A 17,756-nucleotide genomic window follows, 5' to 3' on the forward strand; every position below is an offset into this window, starting at 1 on the left:
TGCTTGGGCTTCTCTCCTGGAGGCCCTCAGTCAGACCCAGTGTTGACAAGTGTCAAGACGCTCCTCGGGGCACGTCTTGCTTGGGCCTCTCTCCTGGAGGCGCTCAGTCAGACCCATTGTTGACACGTGGCAAGACGCTCCTCGGGGCGCGTCTTGCTTGGGCTTCTCTCCTGGAGGCCCTCAGTCAGACCCATTGTTGACATGTGGCAAGACGCTCCTCGGGGCGCTTCTTGCTTGGGCCTCTCTCCTGGAGGCGCTCAGTCAGACCCAGTGTTGACATGTGGCAAGACGCTCCTCGGGGCACGTCTTGCTTGGGTCTCTCTCTTGGAGGCGCTCAGTCAGACCGAGTGCTGACATGTGGCAAGACGCTCCTCGGGGCGCGTCTTGCTTGGGCCTCTCTCCTGGAGGCGCTCAGTCAGACCCAGTGGTGACATGTGGCAAGACGCTCCTCGGGGCGCTTCTTGCTTGGGCCTCTCTCCTGGAGGCGCTCAGTCAGACCCAGTGTTGACATGTGGCAAGACGCTCCTCGGGGCACGTCTTGCTTGGGTCTCTCTCTTGGAGGCGCTCAGTCAGACCGAGTGCTGACATGTGGCAAGACGCTCCTCGGGGCGCGTCTTGCTTGGGCCTCTCTCCTGGAGGCGCTCAGTCAGACCCAGTGGTGACATGTGGCAAGACGCTCCTCGGGGCACGTATTGCTTGGGCCTCTCTCCTGGAGGCCCTCTGTCAGACCCAGAGTTGACATGTGGCAGGACGCTCCTCGGGGCGCGTCTTGGTTGGGCCTCTCTACTGGAGGCCCTCAATCAGACCCAGTGTTGACACGTTGCAAGACGCTCCTCGGGGCGCGTCTTCCTTGGGCCTCTCTCCTGGAGGCTCTCATTCAGACCGAGTAGTGACATGTGGCATGACGCTCCTCGGGGCGTGTCTTGCTTGGGCCTCTCTCCTGGAGGCGCTCAGTTAGACCCAGTGGTGACATGTGGCAAGACACTCCTCGGGGCGCGTCTTGCTTGGGCCTCTCTCCCGGAGGCCCTCTGTCAGACCCAGTGTTGACATGTGTAAAGACGCTCCTCGGGGCGCGTCTTGCTTGGGCCTCTCTCCTGGAGGCGCTCAGTCAGAACCAGAGGTGACATGTGGCAAGACGCTCCTCGGGGCGCGTCTTGCTTGGGCCTCTCTCCTGGAGGCCCTCTGTGAGACCCAGTGTTGACATGTGGCAAGACGCTCCTCGGGGCGCGGCTTGCTTGGGCCTCTCTCCTGGAGGCCCTCAGTCAGACCCAGTGTTGACAAGTGTCAAGACGCTCCTCGGGGCGCGTCTTGCTTGGGCCTCTCTCCTGGAGGCGCTCAGTCAGACCCATTGATGACATGTGGCAAGACGCTCCTCGGGGCGCGTCTTGCTTGGGCATCTCTCCTGGAGGCACTCAGTCAGACCCAGTGTTGACATGTGGCATGACGCTCCTCGGGGCGCGTCTTGCTTGGGCCTCTCTCCTGGAGGCACTCAGTCAGACCCAGTGTTGACATGTGGCAAGACGCTCCTCGGGGCGCGTCTTGCTTGGGCCTCTCTCCTGGAGGTGCTCAGTCAGACCCAGTGGTGACATGTGGCAAGACACTCCTCGGGGCGCGTATTGCTTGGGCTTCTCTCCTGGAGGCGCTCAGTCAGACCCAGTGGTGACATGTGGCAAGACACTCCTCGGGGCGCGTCTTGCTCGGGCCTCTCTCCCGGAGGCCCTCTGTCAGACCCAGTGTTGACATGTGTAAAGACGCTCCTCGGGGCGCGTCTTGCTTGGGCCTCTCTCCTGGAGGCGCTCAGTCAGAACCAGAGGTGACATGTGGCAAGACGCTCCTCGGGGCGCGTCTTGCTTGGGCCTCTCTCCTGGAGGCCCTCTGTCAGACCCAGTGTTGACATGTGGCAAGACGCTCCTCGGGGCGCATCTTACTTGGGCATCTCTCCTGGAGGCGCTCAGTCAGATCCAGTGTGGACATGTGGCAAGACGCTCCTCGGGGCGCGTCTTGCTTGGGCCTCTCTCCTCGAGGCTCTCAGTCAGACCCAGTGGTGACATGTGGAAAGACGCTCCTCGGGGCGCGTCTTGCTTGGGCCTCTCTCCTGGAGGCGCTCAGTCAGACCCATTGTTGACATGTGGCAAGACCCTCCTCGGGCCGCGTCTTGCTTGGACTTCTCTCCTGGAGGCCCTCAGTCAGACCCATTGTTGACATGTGGCAAGACGCTCCTCGGGGCGCTTCTTGCTTGGGCCTCTCTCCTGGAGGCGCTCAGTCAGACCCAGTGTTGACATGTGGCAAGACGCTCCTCGGGGCACGTCTTGCTTGGGTCTCTCTCCTGGAGGCGATCAGTCAGACCGTGTGCTGACATGTGGCAAGACGCTCCTCGGGGCGCGTCTTGCTTGGGCCTCTCTCCTGGAGGCGCTCAGTCAGACCGAGTGCTGACATGTTGCAAGACGCTCCTCGGGGCACGTCTTACTTGGGCCTCTCTCCTTGAGGCGCTCAGTCAGACCCAGTGGTGACATGTGGCAAGACGCTCCTCGGGGTGCGTCTTGCTTGGGCCTCTCTCCTGGACGCGCTCAGTCAGACCGAGTGCTGACATGTGGCAAGACGCTCCTCGGTGCGCGTCTTGCTTGGACCTCTCTCCTGGAGGCTCTCAGTCAGACCCAGTGTTGACAAGTGTCAAGACGCTCCTCGGGGCGCGTCTTGCTTGGGCCTCTCTCCTGGAGGCGCTCAGTCAGACCCATTGTTGACATGTGGCAAGACGCTCCTCGAGGCGCGTCTTGCTTGGGCCTCTCTCCTGGAGGCAATCAGTCAGACCCAGTGTTGACATGTGGCAAGACGCTCCTCGGGGCGCGTCTTGCTTGGGCCTCTCTCCTGGAGGCAATCAGTCAGACCCAGTGTTGACATGTGGCAAGACGCTCCTCGGGGCGCGTCTTGCTTGGGCCTCTCTCCTGGAGGTGCTCAGTCAGACCCAGTGGTGACATGTGGCAAGACGCTCCTCGGGGCGCGTCTTGCTTGGGCCTCTCTCCTGGAGGTGCTCAGTCAGACCCAGTGGTGACATGTGGCAAGACACTCCTCGGGGCGCGTATTGCTTGGGCCTCTCTCCTGGAGGCCCTCTGTCAGACCCAGTGTTGACATGTGGCAGGACGCTCCTCGGGGCGCGTCTTGGTTGGGCCTCTCTACTGGAGGCCCTCAATCAGACCCAGTGTTGACACGTTGCAAGACGCTCCTCGGGGCGCGTCTTCCTTGGGCCTCTCTCCTGGAGGCTCTCAGTCAGACCGAGTAGTGACATGTGGCATGACGCTCCTCGGGGCGCGTCTTGCTTGGGCTTCTCTCCTGGAGGCGCTCAGTCAGACCCAGTGGTGACATGTGGCAAGACACTCCTCGGGGCGCGTCTTGCTTGGGCCTCTCTCCCGGAGGCCCTCTGTCAGACCCAGTGTTGACATGTGTAAAGACGCTCCTCGGGGCGCGTCTTGCTTGGGCCTCTCTCCTGGAGGCGCTCAGTCAGAACCAGAGGTGACATGTGGCAAGACGCTCCTCGGGGCGCGTCTTGCTTGGGCCTCTCTCCTGGAGGCCCTCTGTCAGACCCAGTGTTGACATGTGGCAAGACGCTCCTCGGGGCGCATCTTACTTGGGCATCTCTCCTGGAGGCGCTCAGTCAGATCCAGTGTTGACATGTGGCAAGACGCTCCTCGGGGCGCGTCTTGCTTGGGCCTCTCTCCTCGAGGCTCTCAGTCAGACCCAGTGGTGACATGTGGAAAGACGCTCCTCGGGGCGCGTCTTGCTTGGGCCTCTCTCCTGGAGGCGCTCAGTCCGACCCATTGTTGACATGTGGCAAGACCCTCCTCGGGGCGCGTCTTGCTTGGGCTTCTCTCCTGGAGGCCCTCAGTCAGACCCATTGTTGACATGTGGCAAGACGCTCCTCGGGGCGCTTCTTGCTTGGGCCTCTCTCCTGGAGGCGCTCAGTCAGACCCAGTGTTGACATGTGGCAAGACGCTCCTCGGGGCACGTCTTGCTTGGGTCTCTCTCCTGGAGGCGATCAGTCAGACCATGTGCTGACATGTGGCAAGACGCTCCTCGGGGCGCGTCTTGCTTGGGCCTCTCTCCTGGAGGCGCTCAGTCAGACCCAGTGGTGACATGTGGCAAGACGCTCCTCGGGGCACGTATTGCTTGGGCCTCTCTCCTGGAGGCCCTCTGTCAGACCCAGTGTTGACATGTGGCAAGACGCTCCTCGGGGCACGTCTTACTTGGGCCTCACTCCTGGAGGCGCTCAGTCAGACCCAGTGGTGACATGTGGCAAGACGCTCCTCGGGGCGCGTCTTGCTTGGGCTTCTCTCCTGGAGGCCCTCAGTCAGACCCAGTGTTGACAAGTGTCAAGACGCTCCTCGGGGCACGTCTTGCTTGGGCCTCTCTCCTGGAGGCGCTCAGTCAGACCCATTGTTGACACGTGGCAAGACGCTCCTCGGGGCGCGTCTTGCTTGGGCTTCTCTCCTGGAGGCCCTCAGTCAGACCCATTGTTGACATGTGGCAAGACGCTCCTCGGGGCGCTTCTTGCTTGGGCCTCTCTCCTGGAGGCGCTCAGTCAGACCCAGTGTTGACATGTGGCAAGACGCTCCTCGGGGCACGTCTTGCTTGGGTCTCTCTCTTGGAGGCACTCAGTCAGACCGAGTGCTGACATGTGGCAAGACGCTCCTCGGGGCGCGTCTTGCTTGGGCCTCTCTCCTGGAGGCGCTCAGTCAGACCCAGTGGTGACATGTGGCAAGACGCTCCTCGGGGCACGTATTGCTTGGGCCTCTCTCCTGGAGGCCCTCTGTCAGACCCAGAGTTGACATGTGGCAGGACGCTCCTCGGGGCGCGTCTTGGTTGGGCCTCTCTACTGGAGGCCCTCAATCAGACACAGTGTTGACACGTTGCAAGACGCTCCTCGGGGCGCGTCTTCCTTGGGCCTCTCTCCTGGAGGCTCTCAGTCAGACCGAGTAGTGACATGTGGCATGACGCTCCTCGGGGCGTGTCTTGCTTGGGCCTCTCTCCTGGAGGCGCTCAGTCAGACCCAGTGGTGACATGTGGCAAGACACTCCTCGGGGCGCGTCTTGCTTGGGCCTCTCTCCCGGAGGCCCTCTGTCAGACCCAGTGTTGACATGTGTAAAGACGCTCCTCGGGGCGCGTCTTGCTTGGGCCTCTCTCCTGGAGGCGCTCAGTCAGAACCAGAGGTGACATGTGGCAAGACGCTCCTCGGGGCGCGTCTTGCTTGGGCCTCTCTCCTGGAGGCCCTCTGTGAGACCCAGTGTTGACATGTGGCAAGACGCTCCTCGGGGCGCGTCTTACTTGGGCATCTCTCCTGGAGGCGCCCAGTCAGACCCAGTGGTGACATGTGGAAAGACGCTCCTCGGGGCGCGTCTTGCTTGGGACTCTCTCCTGGAGGCGCTCAGTCAGACCCATTGTTGACATGTGGCAAGACGCTCCTCGGGGCGCCATTGCTTGGGCCTCTCTCCTGGAGGCGCTCAGTCAGACGCAGTGTTGACATGTGGCAAGACGCTCCTCGGGGCACGTCTTGCTTGGGTCTCTCTCCTGGAGGCGATCAGTCAGACCGTGTGCTGACATGTGGCAAGACGCTCCTCGGGGCGCGTCTTGCTTGGGCCTCTCTCCTGGAGGCGCTCAGTCAGACCCAGTGGTGACATGTGGCAAGACGCTCCTCGGGGCACGTATTGCTTGGGCCTCTCTCCTGGAGGCCCTCTGTCAGACCCAGTGTTGATATGTGGCAAGAAGCTCCTCGGGGCGCGTCTTGCTTGGGCTTCTCTCATTGAGGCCGTCAGTCAGACCCAGTGTTGACATGTGTCAAGACGCTCCTCGGGGCGCGTCTTGCTTGGGCCTCTCTCCTGGAGGCGCTCAGTCAGACCCAGTGTTTACATGTGGCAAGACGCTCCTCGGGGCGCGTGTTGCTTGGGCCTCTCTCCTGGAGGCCCTCTGTCAGACCCAGTGTTGAAATGTGACAAGACACTCCTCGGGGCGCGTCTTGCTTGGGCTTCTCTCCTGGAGGCCCTCAGTCAGACCCAGTGTTGACAAGTGTCAAGACGCTCCTCGGGGCACGTCTTGCTTGGGCCTCTCTCCTGGAGGCGCTCAGTCAGACCCATTGTTGACATGTGGCAAGACGCTCCTCGGGGCGCGTCTTGCTTGGGCTTCTCTCCTGGAGGACCTCAGTCAGACCCATTGTTGACATGTGGCAAGACGCTCCTCGGGGCGCTTCTTGCTTGGGCCTCTCTCCTGGAGGCGCTCAGTCAGACCCAGTGTTGACATGTTGCAAGACGCTCCTCGGGGCACGTCTTGCTTGGGCCTCTCTCCTGGAGGCGCTCAGTCAGACCGAGTACTGACATGTTGCAAGACGCTCCTCGGGGCACGTCATACTTGGGCCTCTCTCCTGGAGGAGCTCAGTCAAACCCAGTGGTGACATGTGGCAAGACGCTCCTCGGGGTGCGTCTTGCTTGGGCCTCTCTCCTGGAGGCGCTCAGTCAGACCCAGTGCTGACATGTAACAAGATGCTCCTCGGTGCGCGTCTTGCTTGGGCCTCTCTCCTGGAGGCGCTCAGTCAGACCCAGTGTTGACATGTGGCAAGACGCTCCTTGGGGTGCGTCTTGCTTGGGCCTCTCTCCTGGAGGCGCTCAGTCAGACCGAGTGCTGACATGTTGCAAGACGCTCCTCGGGGTACGTCTTGCTTGGGCCTCTCTCCTGGAGGCGCTCAGTCAGACCGAGTGCTGACATGTTGCAAGACGCTCCTCGGGGCACGTCTTACTTGGGCCTCTCTCCTGGAGGCGCTCAGTCAAACCCAGTGGTGACATGTGGCAAGACTCTCCTCGGGGCGCGTCTTGCTTGGGCCTCTCTCCTGGAGGCGCTCAGTCAGACCGAGTACTGACATGTTGCAAGACGCTCCTCGGGGCACGTCTTGCTTGGGCCTCTCTCCTGGAGGCGCTCAGTCAGACCGAGTGATGACATGTTGCAAGACGCTCCTCGGGGCACGTCTTACTTGGGCCTCTCTCCTGGAGGCCCTCTGTCAGACCCAGTGTTGACATGTGGCAAGACGCTCCTCGGGGCGCATCTTGCTTGGGCCTCTCTCCTGGATGCCCTCAATCAGACCCAGTGTTGACACGTGGCAAGACACTCCTCGGGGCGCGTCTTGCTTGGGCCTCTCTCCTGGAGGCGCACAGTCAGACCGAGTAGTGACATGTGGCATGACGCTCCTCAGGGCGCGTCTTGCTTGGGCCTCTCTCCTGGAGGCGCTCAGTCAGACCCAGTGTTGACATGTGGCAAGACACTCCTCGGGGCGCGTCTTGCTTGGGCCTCTCTCCTGGAGGCCCTATGTCAGACCCAGTGTTGACATGTGGCAAGACGCTCCTCGGGGCGCGTCTTGCTTGGGCCTCTCTCCTGGAGGCCCTCAGTCAGACCCAGTGTTGACAAGTGTCAAGACGCTCCTCGGGGCGCGTCTTGCTTGGGCCTCTCTCCTGGAGGCGCTCAGTCAGACCCATTGATGACATGTGGCAAGACGCTCCTCGGGGCGCGTCTTGCTTGGGCATCTCTCCTGGAGGCGCTCAGTCAGACCCAGTGTTGACATGTGGCATGACGCTCCTCGGGGCGCGTCTTGCTTGGGCCTCTCTCCTGGAGGCACTCAGTCAGACCCAGTGTTGACATGTGGCAAGACGCTCCTCGGGGCGCGTCTTGCTTGGGCCTCTCTCCTGGAGGTGCTCAGTCAGACCCAGTGGTGACATGTGGCAAGACACTCCTCGGGGCGCGTATTGCTTGGGCTTCTCTCCTGGAGGCGCTCAGTCAGACCCAGTGGTGACATGTGGCAAGACACTCCTCGGGGCGCGTCTTGCTCGGGCCTCTCTCCCGGAGGCCCTCTGTCAGACCCAGTGTTGACATGTGTAAAGACGCTCCTCGGGGCGCGTCTTGCTTGGGCCTCTCTCCTGGAGGCGCTCAGTCAGAACCAGAGGTGACATGTGGCAAGACGCTCCTCGGGGCGCGTCTTGCTTGGGCCTCTCTCCTGGAGGCCCTCTGTAAGACCCAGTGTTGACATGTGGCAAGACGCTCCTCGGGGCGCATCTTACTTGGGCATCTCTCCTGGAGGCGCTCAGTCAGATCCAGTGTGGACATGTGGCAAGACGCTCCTCGGGGCGCGTCTTGCTTGGGCCTCTCTCCTCGAGGCTCTCAGTCAGACCCAGTGGTGACATGTGGAAAGACGCTCCTCGGGGCGCGTCTTGCTTGGGCCTCTCTCCTGGAGGCGCTCAGTCAGACCCATTGTTGACATGTGGCAAGACCCTCCTCGGGGCGCGTCTTGCTTGGGCTTCTCTCCTGGAGGCCCTCAGTCAGACCCATTGTTGACATGTGGCAAGACGCTCCTCGGGGCGCTTCTTGCTTGGGCCTCTCTCCTGGAGGCGCTCAGTCAGACCCAGTGTTGACATGTGGCAAGACGCTCCTCGGGGCACGTCTTGCTTGGGTCTCTCTCCTGGAGGCGATCAGTCAGACCGTGTGCTGACATGTGGCAAGACGCTCCTCGGGGCGCGTCTTGCTTGGGCCTCTCTCCTGGAGGCGCTCAGTCAGACCCAGTGGTGACATGTGGCAAGACGCTCCTCGGGGCACGTATTGCTTGGGCCTCTCTCCTGGAGGCCCTCTGTCAGACCCAGTGTTGACATGTGGCAAGACGCTCCTCGGGGCGCGTCTTGCTTGGGCTTCTCTCATTGAGGCCCTCAGTCAGACCCAGTGTTGACATGTGTCAAGACGCTCCTCGGGGCGCGTCTTGCTTGGGCCTCTCTCCTGGAGGCGCTCAGTCAGACCCAGTGTTTACATGTGGCAAGACGCTCCTCGGGGCGCGTGTTGCTTGGGCCTCTCTCCTGGAGGCCCTCTGTCAGACCCAGTGTTGACATGTGGCAAGACACTCCTCGGGGCGCGTCTTGCTTGGGCCTCTCTCCCGGAGGCCCTCTGTCAGACCCAGTGTTGACATGTGTAAAGACGCTCCTCGGGGCACGTCTTGCTTGGGCCTCTCTCCTGGAGGCGCTCAGTCAGAACCAGAGGTGACATGTGGCAAGACGCTCCTCGGGGCGCGTCTTGCTTGGGCCTCTCTCCTGGAGGCCCTCTGTCAGACCCAGTGTTGACATGTGGCAAGACGATCCTCGGGGCGGGTCTTACTTGGGCATCTCTCCTGGAGGCGCTCAGTCAGATCCAGTGTTGACATGTGGCAAGACGCTCCTCGGGGCGCGTCTTGCTTGGGCCTCTCTCCTCGAGGCTCTCAGTCAGACCCAGTGGTGACATGTGGAAAGACGCTCCTCGGGGCGCGTCTTGCTTGGGCCTCTCTCCTGGAGGCGCTCAGTCAGACCCATTGTTGACATGTGGCAAGACGCTCCTCGGGGCGCGTCTTGCTTGGGCTTCTCTCCTGGAGGCCCTCAGTCAGACCCATTGTTGACATGTGGCAAGACGCTCCTCGGGGCGCTTCTTGCTTGGGCCTCTCTCCTGGAGGCGCTCAGTCAGACCCAGTGGTGACATGTGGCAAGACACTCCTCGGGGCGCGTATTGCTTGGGCTTCTCTCCTGGAGGCGCTCAGTCAGACCCAGTGGTGACATGTGGCAAGACACTCCTCGGGGCGCGTCTTGCTCGGGCCTCTCTCCCGGAGGCCCTCTGTCAGACCCAGTGTTGACATGTGTAAAGACGCTCCTCGGGGCGCGTCTTGCTTGGGTCTCTCTCCTGGAGGCGCTCAGTCAGAACCAGAGGTGACATGTGGCAAGACGCTCCTCGGGGCGCGTCTTGCTTGGGCCTCTCTCCTGGAGGCCCTCTGTAAGACCCAGTGTTGACATGTGGCAAGACGCTCCTCGGGGCGCATCTTACTTGGGCATCTCTCCTGGAGGCGCTCAGTCAGATCCAGTGTGGACATGTGGCAAGACGCTCCTAGGGGCGCGTCTTGCTTGGGCCTCTCTCCTCGAGGCTCTCAGTCAGACCCAGTGGTGACATGTGGAAAGACGCTCCTCGGGACGCGTCTTGCTTGGGCCTCTCTCCTGGAGGCGCTCAGTCAGACCCATTGTTGACATGTGGCAAGACCCTCCTCGGGGCGCGTCTTGCTTGGGCTTCTCTCCTGGAGGCCCTCAGTCAGACCCATTGTTGACATGTGGCAAGACGCTCCTCGGGGCGCTTCTTGCTTGGGCCTCTCTCCTGGAGGCGCTCAGTCAGACCCAGTGTTGACATGTGGCAAGACGCTCCTCGGGGCACGTCTTGCTTGGGTCTCTCTCCTGGAGGCGATCAGTCAGACCGTGTGCTGACATGTGGCAAGACGCTCCTCGGGGCGCGTCTTGCTTGGGCCTCTCTCCTGGAGGCGCTCAGTCAGACCCAGTGGTGACATGTGGCAAGACGCTCCTCGGGGCGCGTCTTGCTTGGGCTTCTCTCATTGAGGCCCTCAGTCAGACCCAGTGTTGACATGTGTCAAGACGCTCCTCGGGGCGCGTCTTGCTTGGGCCTCTCTCCTGGAGGCCCTCTGTCAGACCCAGTGTTGACATGTGGCAAGACGCTCCTCGGGGCACGTCTTGCTTGGGCCTCTCTCCTGGAGGCGCTCAGTCAGACCGAGTGCTGACATGTTGCAAGACGCTCCTCGGGGCACGTCTTACTTGGGCCTCTTTCCTGGAGGCCCTCTGTCAGACCCAGTGTTGACATGTGGCAAGACGCTCCTCGGGGCGGGTCTTACTTGGGCATCTCTCCTGGAGGCGCTCAGTCAGATCCAGTGTTGACATGTGGCAAGACGCTCCTCGGGGCGCGTCTTGCTTGGGCCTCTCTCCTCGAGGCTCTCAGTCAGACCCAGTGGTGACATGTGGAAAGACGCTCCTCGGGGCGCGTCTTGCTTGGGCCTCTCTCCTGGAGGCGCTCAGTCAGACCCATTGTTGACATGTGGCAAGACGCTCCTCGGGGCGCGTCTTGCTTGGGCTTCTCTCCTGGAGGCCCTCAGTCAGACCCATTGTTGACATGTGGCAAGACGCTCCTCGGGGCGCTTCTTGCTTGGGCCTCTCTCCTGGAGGCGCTCAGTCAGACCCAGTGGTGACATGTGGCAAGACACTCCTCGGGGCGCGTATTGCTTGGGCTTCTCTCCTGGAGGCGGTCAGTCAGACCCAGTGGTGACATGTGGCAAGACACTCCTCGGGGCGCGTCTTGCTCGGGCCTCTCTCCCGGAGGCCCTCTGTCAGACCCAGTGTTGACATGTGTAAAGACGCTCCTCGGGGCGCGTCTTGCTTGGGTCTCTCTCCTGGAGGCGCTCAGTCAGAACCAGAGGTGACATGTGGCAAGACGCTCCTCGGGGCGCGTCTTGCTTGGGCCTCTCTCCTGGAGGCCCTCTGTAAGACCCAGTGTTGACATGTGGCAAGACGCTCCTCGGGGCGCATCTTACTTGGGCATCTCTCCTGGAGGCGCTCAGTCAGATCCAGTGTGGACATGTGGCAAGACGCTCCTAGGGGCGCGTCTTGCTTGGGCCTCTCTCCTCGAGGCTCTCAGTCAGACCCAGTGGTGACATGTGGAAAGACGCTCCTCGGGACGCGTCTTGCTTGGGCCTCTCTCCTGGAGGCGCTCAGTCAGACCCATTGTTGACATGTGGCAAGACCCTCCTCGGGGCGCGTCTTGCTTGGGCTTCTCTCCTGGAGGCCCTCAGTCAGACCCATTGTTGACATGTGGCAAGACGCTCCTCGGGGCGCTTCTTGCTTGGGCCTCTCTCCTGGAGGCGCTCAGTCAGACCCAGTGTTGACATGTGGCAAGACGCTCCTCGGGGCACGTCTTGCTTGGGTCTCTCTCCTGGAGGCGATCAGTCAGACCGTGTGCTGACATGTGGCAAGACGCTCCTCGGGGCGCGTCTTGCTTGGGCCTCTCTCCTGGAGGCGCTCAGTCAGACCCAGTGGTGACATGTGGCAAGACGCTCCTCGGGGCACGTATTGCTTGGGCCTCTCTCCTGGAGGCCCTCTGTCAGACCCAGTGTTGACATGTGGCAAGACGCTCCTCGGGGCGCGTCTTGCTTGGGCTTCTCTCATTGAGGCCCTCAGTCAGACCCAGTGTTGACATGTGTCAAGACGCTCCTCGGGGCGCGTCTTGCTTGGGCCTCTCTCCTGGAGGCGCTCAGTCAGACCCAGTGTTTACATGTGGCAAGACGCTCCTCGGGGCGCGTGTTGCTTGGGCCTCTCTCCTGGAGGCCCTCTGTCAGACCCAGTGTTGACATGTGGCAAGACACTCCTCGGGGCGCGTCTTGCTTGGGCCTCTCTCCCGGAGGCCCTCTGTCAGACCCAGTGTTGACATGTGTAAAGACGCTCCTCGGGGCACGTCTTGCTTGGGCCTCTCTCCTGGAGGCGCTCAGTCAGAACCAGAGGTGACATGTGGCAAGACGCTCCTCGGGGCGCGTCTTGCTTGGGCCTCTCTCCTGGAGGCCCTCTGTCAGACCCAGTGTTGACATGTGGCAAGACGCTCCTCGGGGCACGTCTTGCTTGGGCCTCTCTCCTGGAGGCGCTCAGTCAGACCGAGTGCTGACATGTTGCAAGACGCTCCTCGGGGCACGTCTTACTTGGGCCTCTCTCCTGGAGGCCCTCTGTCAGACCCAGTGTTGACATGTGGCAAGACGCTCCTCGGGGCGCGTCTTGCTTGGGCCTCTCTCCTCGAGGCTCTCAGTCAGACCCAGTGGTGACATGTGGAAAGACGCTCCTCGGGGCGCGTCTTGCTTGGGCCTCTCTCCTGGAGGCGCTCAGTCAGACCCATTGTTGACATGTGGCAAGACGCTCCTCGGGGCGCGTCTTGCTTGGGCTTCTCTCCTGGAGGCCCTCAGTCAGACCCATTGTTGACATGTGGCAAGACGCTCCTCGGGGCGCTTCTTGCTTGGGCCTCTCTCCTGGAGGCGCTCAGTCAGACCCAGTGTTGACATGTGGCAAGACGCTCCTCGGGGCACGTCTTGCTTGGGTCTCTCTCCTGGAGGCGATCAGTCAGACCGTGTGCTGACATGTGGCAAGACGCTCCTCGGGGCGCGTCTTGCTTGGGCCTCTCTCCTGGAGGCGCTCAGTCAGACCCAGTGGTGACATGTGGCAAGACGCTCCTCGGGGCACGTATTGCTTGGGCCTCTCTCCTGGAGGCCCTCAGTCAGACCCAGTGTTGACATGTGGCAAGACGCTCCTCGGGGCGCGTCTTGCTTGGGCTTCTCTCATTGAGGCCCTCAGTCAGACCCAGTGTTGACATGTGTCAAGACGCTCCTCGGGGCGCGTCTTGCTTGGGCCTCTCTCCTGGACGCGCTCAGTCAGACCGAGTGCTGACATGTTGGAAGACGCTCCTCGGGGCACGTCTTACTTGGGCCTCTCTCCTGGAGGCGCTCAGTCAGACCCAGTGTTGACATGTGGCATGACGCTCCTCGGGGCGCGTCTTGCTTGGGCCTCTCTCCTGGAGGCGCTCAGTCAGACCCAGTGGTGACATGTGGCAAGACACTCCTCGGGGCGCGTCTTGCTTGGGCCTCTCTCCCGGAGGCCCTCTGTCAGACCCAGTGTTGACATGTGTAAAGACGCTCCTCGGGGGGCGTCTTGCTTGGGCCTCTCTCCTGGAGGCGCTCAGTCAGAACCAGAGGTGACATGTGGCAAGACGCTCCTCGGGGCGCGTCTTGCTTGGGCCTCTCTCCTGGAGGCCCTCTGTCAGACCCAGTGTTGACATGTGGCAAGACGCTCCTCGGGGCGCGTCTTACTTGGGCATCTCTCCTGGAGGCGCCCAGTCAGACCCAGTGTTGACATGTGGCAAGACGCTCCTCGGGGCGCGTCTTGCTTGGGCCTCTCTCCTCGAGGCTCTCAGTCAGACCCAGTGGTGACATGTGGAAAGACGCTCCTCGGGGCGCGTCTTGCTTGGGACTCTCTCCTGGAGGCGCTCAGTCAGACCCATTGTTGACATGTGGCAAGACGCTCCTCGGGGCGCTTCTTGCTTGGGCCTCTCTCCTGGAGGCGCTCAGTCAGACCCAGTGTTGACATGTGGCAAGACGCTCCTCGGGGCACGTCTTGCTTGGGTCTCTCTCCTGGAGGCGATCAGTCAGACCGTGTGCTGACATGTGGCAAGACGCTCCTCGGGGCGCGTCTTGCTTGGGCCTCTCTCCTGGAGGCGCTCAGTCAGACCCAGTGGTGACATGTGGCAAGACGCTCCTCGGGGCACGTATTGCTTGGGCCTCTCTCCTGGAGGCCCTCTGTCAGACCCAGTGTTGACATGTGGCAAGACGCTCCTCGGGGCGCGTCTTAGTTGGGCTTCTCTCATTGAGGCCCTCAGTCAGACCCAGTGTTGACATGTGTCAAGACGCTCCTCGGGGCGCGTCTTCCTTGGGCCTCTCTCCAGGAGGCGCTCAGTCAGACCCAGTGTTTACATGTGGCAAGACGCTCCTCGGGGCGCATGTTGCTTGGGCCTCTCTCCTGGAGGCCCTCTGTCAGACCCAGTGTTGACATGTGGCAAGACACTCCTCGGGGCGCGTCTTGCTTGGGCTTCTCTCCTGGAGGCCCTCAGTCAGACCCAGTGTTGACAAGTGTCAAGACGCTCCTCGGGGCACGTCTTGCTTGGGCCTCTCTCCTGGAGGCGCTCAGTCAGACCCATTGTTGACATGTGGCAAGACGCTCCTCGGGGCGCGTCTTGCTTGGGCTTCTCTCCTGGAGGACCTCAGTCAGACCCATTGCTGACATGTGGCAAGACGCTCCTCGGGGCGCTTCTTGCTTGGGCCTCTCTCCTGGAGGCGCTCAGTCAGACCCAGTGTTGACATGTTGCAAGACGCTCCTCGGGGCACGTCTTGCTTGGGCCTCTCTCCTGGAGGTGCTCAGTGAGACCGAGTGCTGACATGTGGCAAGACGCTCCTCGGGGCGCTTCTTGCTTGGGCCTCTCTCCTGGAGGCGCTCAGTCAGACCCATTGTTGACATGTGGCAAGACGCTCCTCGGGGCGCTTCCTGCTTGGGCCTCTCTCCTGGAGGCGCTCAGTCAGACCCAGTGTTGACATGTTGCAAGACGCTCCTCGGGGCACGTCTTACTTGGGCCTCTCTCCTGGAGGCGCTCAGTCAGACCCATTGTTGACATGTGGCAAGACGCTCCTCGGGGCGCTTCTTGCTTGGGCCTCTCTCCTGGAGGCGCTCAGTCAGACCCAGTGTTGACATGTTGCAAGACGCTCCTCAGGGCACGTCTTACTTGGGCCTCTCTCCTGGAGGCGCTCAGTCAGACCCAGTGGTGACATGTGGCAAGACGCTCCTCGGGGTGCGTCTTGCTTGGGCCTCTCTCCTGGAGGCGCTCAGTCAGACCCATTGTTGACATGTGGCAAGACGCTCCTCGGGGCGCTTCTTGCTTGGGCCTCTCTCCTGGAGGCGCTCAGTCAGACCCAGTGTTGACATGTGGCAAGACGCTCCTCGGGGCACGTCTTGCTTGGGCCTCTCTCCTGGAGGCGCTCAGTCAGACCTATTGTTGACATGTGGCAAGACGCTCCTCGGGGCGCTTCATGCTTGGGCCTCTCTCCTGGAGGCGCTCAGTCAGACCCAGTGTTGACATGTTGCAAGACGCTCCTCGGGGCACGTCTTACTTGGGCCTCTCTCCTGGAGGCGCTCAGTCAGACCCAGTGGTGACATGTGGCAAGACGCTCCTCGGGGTGCGTCTTGCTTGGGCCTCTCTCCTGGAGGCGCTCAGTCAGACCCAGTGCTGACATGTAACAAGACGCTCCTCGGTGCGCGTCTTGCTTGGGCCTCTCTCCTGGAGGCGCTCAGTCAGACCCAGTGTTGACATGTGGCAAGACGCTCCTTGGGGCGCGTCTTGCTTGGGCCTCTCTCCTGGAGGCGCTCAGTCAGACCGAGTGCTGACATGTTGCAAGACGCTCCTCGGGGCACGTCTTGCTTGGGCCTCTCTCCTGGAGGCGCTCAGTCAGACCTATTGTTGACATGTGGCAAGACGCTCCTCGGGGCGCTTCATGCTTGGGCCTCTCTCCTGGAGGCGCTCAGTCAGACCCAGTGTTGACATGTTGCAAGACGCTCCTCGGGGCACGTCTTACTTGGGCCTCTCTCCTGGAGGCGCTCAGTCAGACCCAGTGGTGACATGTGGCAAGACGCTCCTCGGGGTGCGTCTTGCTTGGGCCTCTCTCCTGGAGGCGCTCAGTCAGACCCAGTGCTGACATGTAACAAGACGCTCCTCGGTGCGCGTCTTGCTTGGGCCTCTCTCCTGGAGGCGCTCAGTCAGACCCAGTGTTGACATGTGGCAAGACGCTCCTTGGGGCGCGTCTTGCTTGGGCCTCTCTCCTGGAGGCGCTCAGTCAGACCGAGTGCTGACATGTTGCAAGACGCTCCTCGGGGCACGTCTTGCTTGGGCCTCTCTCCTGGAGGCGCTCAGTCAGACCCAGTGTTGACATGTGGCAAGACGCTGCTCGGGGCGCGTCTTGCTTGGGCCTCTCTCCTGGAGGCTCTCAGTCAGACCCAGTGGTGACATGTGGCAAGACGCTCCTCGGGGCGCGTCTTGCTTGGGCCTCTCTCCTGGAGGTGCTCAGTGAGACCGAGTGCTGACATGTGGCAAGACGCTCCTCGGGGCGCTTCTTGCTTGGGCCTCTCTCCTGGAGGCGCTCAGTCAGACCCATTGTTGACATGTGGCAAGACGCTCCTCGGGGCGCTTCCTGCTTGGGCCTCTCTCCTGGAGGCGCTCAGTCAGACCCAGTGTTGACATGTTGCAAGACGCTCCTCGGGGCACGTCTTACTTGGGCCTCTCTCCTGGAGGCGCTCAGTCAGACCCATTGTTGACATGTGGCAAGACGCTCCTCGGGGCGCTTCTTGCTTGGGCCTCTCTCCTGGAGGCGCTCAGTCAGACCCAGTGTTGACATGTTGCAAGACGCTCCTCAGGGCACGTCTTACTTGGGCCTCTCTCCTGGAGGCGCTCAGTCAGACCCAGTGGTGACATGTGGCAAGACGCTCCTCGGGGTGCGTCTTGCTTGGGCCTCTCTCCTGGAGGCGCTCAGTCAGACCCATTGTTGACATGTGGCAAGACGCTCCTCGGGGCGCTTCTTGCTTGGGCCTCTCTCCTGGAGGCGCTCAGTCAGACCCAGTGTTGACATGTGGCAAGACGCTCCTCGGGGCACGTCTTGCTTGGGCCTCTCTCCTGGAGGCGCTCAGTCAGACCTATTGTTGACATGTGGCAAGACGCTCCTCGGGGCGCTTCATGCTTGGGCCTCTCTCCTGGAGGCGCTCAGTCAGACCCAGTGTTGACATGTTGCAAGACGCTCCTCGGGGCACGTCTTACTTGGGCCTCTCTCCTGGAGGCGCTCAGTCAGACCCAGTGGTGACATGTGGCAAGACGCTCCTCGGGGTGCGTCTTGCTTGGGCCTCTCTCCTGGAGGCGCTCAGTCAGACCCAGTGCTGACATGTAACAAGACGCTCCTCGGTGCGCGTCTTGCTTGGGCCTCTCTCCTGGAGGCGCTCAGTCAGACCCAGTGTTGACATGTGGCAAGACGCTCCTTGGGGCGCGTCTTGCTTGGGCCTCTCTCCTGGAGGCGCTCAGTCAGACCGAGTGCTGACATGTTGCAAGACGCTCCTCGGGGCACGTCTTGCTTGGGCCTCTCTCCTGGAGGCGCTCAGTCAGACCCAGTGTTGACATGTGGCAAGACGCTGCTCGGGGCGCGTCTTGCTTGGGCCTCTCTCCTGGAGGCTCTCAGTCAGACCCAGTGGTGACATGTGGCAAGACGCTCCTCGGGGCGCGTCTTGCTTGGGCCTCTCTCCTGGAGGCGCTCAGTCAGACCGAGTACTGAC

This window comes from Nothobranchius furzeri, chromosome 10 (assembly GCF_043380555.1).
Source record: "Nothobranchius furzeri strain GRZ-AD chromosome 10, NfurGRZ-RIMD1, whole genome shotgun sequence".
NCBI classification, from domain to species: Eukaryota; Metazoa; Chordata; class Actinopteri; order Cyprinodontiformes; family Nothobranchiidae; genus Nothobranchius; species Nothobranchius furzeri.